Genomic DNA, 3,283 nt, shown 5'->3' on the forward strand with positions numbered 1-3,283 from the left:
CAATATGAGTCACTAGCATGATACTTAGTGTGAGTTGCTCAGCTCATGATGTGGGAAGCCCAGAGAGTTCATACTTGGGAATCATGGTGAGTCAGTATTGAACTTTTTTAGTTGAATCCAACCACACATTTTCTGGGGTGATTATTTGGGAAATGCCTTTTGACTTCTTGTTATTTTACTTCACTCTTGTTACTTGGCTGTTTTCCTGTCCCTAGTGTTCTGAATTCCATATAAGCTGTGAATTGTTTGAATTTAACTCTGCCTCAGATAGTTTTCATCAAATGTTAATGGAAGGGACCTTAGAAATCATCCAACTTAATATTCTTCATTTATTTGTCAAATGGAAATATGGAAATAACTTATTCCTGAAGTGTCTGGATCATATCACCAATTATTAGAGAAATCCAAATAAAAACTACAGTGAGATACCCACTTGATATTCACTAGGATAGCTACAGTCAAACAAAAAGAAAATAACAAATGTTGGTGAGGATGTGGAGAAACCAGAAAAGAAACCCTGTGCACTGTTGGTGGGCATGTAAGATGGTATAGCTGTGGTGAAAAACAGGACAGCAGTTTCTCTGCAAGTTAAATATAAAATGCCATATGATGCAGCAGTCCCACCTCTGGATATGTAATCAAAGAACTGAAAGCAGAACAAAATGGGTAAGGTAGTAAATTTTTTTTTTTTTTAAGTTTTCAAACAAAGTTTATTAGCAAGAAAAAGAAAAGCGAAAGGAAGAAGATTCATGGCAGAAAGACCTGCCATGGCTAGTTTTTCAAAGAAGAAAAACCACCAAGATAGTAAATTTCATGTGTTGCCACGATTGTTTTTATTTATTTATTTATTTATTTATTTTTGAGTTGGAGTCTCACTCTGTCGCCCAAACTGGAGTGCAGTGGCTGTCCCCGGCCACCGCAACCTCAACCTGCTGGGCTCCAGCGATCCTTCCGCCTCAGCCTTCCAAGTAGTTGGAACTACAGGTGCGCGCTACCACGCCCAGCTCATTTTTGATTTATTGTAGAGATGAGGTCTCGCCAAGTTGCCCAGGCAGGTCTCGAACCTGCGGGCTCAGGCAATCCACTCACCTCAGCCTCCCAAAGGCGCGGGATTACTGGCTGAGCCACTGAGCCCGGCTCGGTTGCAAGCTTCTTGATGGTAGGTAGATTTTTTTTTTTTTGAGTTCGGGTCTCACTCTTTATTCCAGGCTGGAGTGCAGTGGCACAATCATGGGTCACCGCAGCCTCAACTTCCTGGGCTTAGGAGATTCTTCTGCCTCAGCCTCTGGTATTACAGGCATGTATCACCATGCCCAGCTAGTTTTTTTCTTTTTCTTTCTTTTTTTTTTTTGTAGAGATGAGGTCTTGCTATGTTGCCCAGGCTAACTTCAACCTCCTGGCCTTAGCCTCCCAAAGTGCTGGAATCGCAGGTATGAGCCATAGTGCCCAGCCAATCAATGAATTTTAGCCTAGTTTTTTTTTTTGTGTTGGAGTCTCACTCTGTTGCCCAGGCTGGAGTACAGTGGCATAACCATGGCTACTGCAGCCTCGACCTGCTGGGTTCAGGTGATCCTTCTGCCTCAGCCTTCCAAGTAGCTGGAACCACAGGCACGTGCTGCCACACCCAGCTAATTTTTTGATTTATTGTAGAGATGAAGGCTCACCAAGTTGCCCAGGCCGGTCTCGAGCCCCTAGGCTCTGGCAATCCTCTTGCCTTGACCTCCCAAAGTGTTGGGATTACAGGTGTGAGCCACTGCACCCGGCAACTTTTTTTGAGTTGGAATCTCATTCCATCGCCCAGGCTGGAGTATAGTGGCACGCTTACGGCCACCCCAGCGTCGACCTGCTGGGCTCCAGCGATCCTTCCGCCTCGGCCTCCCAAAGTGCTGGGATTATAGGCTGAACCACCAAACCCGGCCAATTTTTTGATTTATTGTAGAGGTGAGGTCTTACCAAGTTGCCCGGGCTGGTCTCCAACCTGCTGGCTCAGGCAGTCACTCGCCTCGGCCTCCCAAAGGGCTGGGATTACAGGCTAAGCTACCGAGCCCGACCTTCCTTAAGGCTGAATAATATTCCATTGTATATATGTACCACATTTTGTTTACCCATTCATTTGTCAATGGACGGTTGAGTTGGATCTGGCTGTTGTGAATTATACTGCTGTGAGCATGAGCACATAAATATGGTATATTTAGAAGTGGAATTGCTGCAGCATATGGTAATTTTATACTTAATATTTTAAGGAATTGCCACCATACTGTTTCACAATAGGTGTACCATTTTACATTCCACCACCAACACACAAACGTTTCCGTTTTTCCATTTTTACCATCTCTTCTTATTTTTTGTTTGTGTTTGTTGTTTTTCAACAACAACAGTCAGGGGTCTCAAGACTGGAGTGCAGTGGCATGATCCTGGCTCCCCAGCCTTGACCTCTTCGGCTCAGGCAAACTTCTACCACAGGCTCTCAAGTAGCTGGGACTACAGACGTGCACCACCATGCTGGGCTAATTTTTAACTTTTTTTTATAGAGATTAGTTTTGATATGTTACCCAGACTAGTCTCGAACTCCTGGTCTTGAACAGTCCTTCCGCCTCAGCCAACCAAAATGTTGGGTTTACAGCCATGAGTCACCATCCTTTTGTTTTAAAGGTATGTTAGCCATCCCATTGGGTATGAAGTGGTTTCTCATTGTAGTTTTGATTTGCATTTCCCTAATGATGATAGTCTAAAACTTTTTTTTTTTTTTGAAGAAAATGAGCCAAAGTTTTATTTGTTCATTTCTTGCATTTGAAGTACTCTTCGATGACATCCTTGGCCTGAGATTCTTTGCCATAGTCCTTAACTACTACACAACTGCAACCAACCACTTTCCGGGGTTTCCCCTCTCTGTCGATTTTACACAGGCCTACCCATTCCCCTAGTTTCTTGTTGTCATCAACCTTAATTAGATTGATTTGGTGTTCAGCACATAGGGCTTCCACCAACTTGACGTACATAGGTTCATCACAGTTGGATGCGAGCACACAGAGATGGGCCTGGCGCTTGTCTAAGGCTTTGGCGGCTTTGCGAATTCCACGCGCTAGGCCGTCGTGGATGAGGGCGGTCTTCAGCACCTCTTGTAAAGCTGTGTTCACGTCCATTACACCTCCAGCAGCGATGCCTTCCTCGGCCTTGGCGGTGGATTACGGGAGACGCCGAATCTTGAACGCACCCGCACCTCCGCCTCCGCGAGACTCGGCGGCGGCAGGGAAAGTGCTCTAAAACTTTTTTTTTTTTTTTT

At 44.8% G+C, this 3,283-nt stretch overlaps 1 pseudogene across 1 annotated transcript; it reads right to left on the reverse strand.

Annotated features, from left to right (window-relative positions):
• Positions 1–2,735: 2,735 nt before the first annotated feature.
• LOC103270726 lies at positions 2,736–3,250 on the reverse strand (annotated as a pseudogene). The gene is made up of 2 exons (XR_002482509.1): positions 3,221–3,250; positions 2,736–3,173 (listed from the first exon to the last, which is right to left on the reverse strand). The product of XR_002482509.1 is annotated as a 40S ribosomal protein S12 pseudogene (transcript).
• Between the last annotated feature and the right edge of the window lie 33 nt (positions 3,251–3,283).

The sequence above is a fragment of the Carlito syrichta genome, unplaced genomic scaffold (assembly GCF_000164805.1).
Source record: "Carlito syrichta isolate Samal-C Ts95f unplaced genomic scaffold, Tarsius_syrichta-2.0.1 Scaffold108005, whole genome shotgun sequence".
In the NCBI taxonomy this organism is placed as follows: domain Eukaryota; kingdom Metazoa; phylum Chordata; class Mammalia; order Primates; family Tarsiidae; genus Carlito; species Carlito syrichta.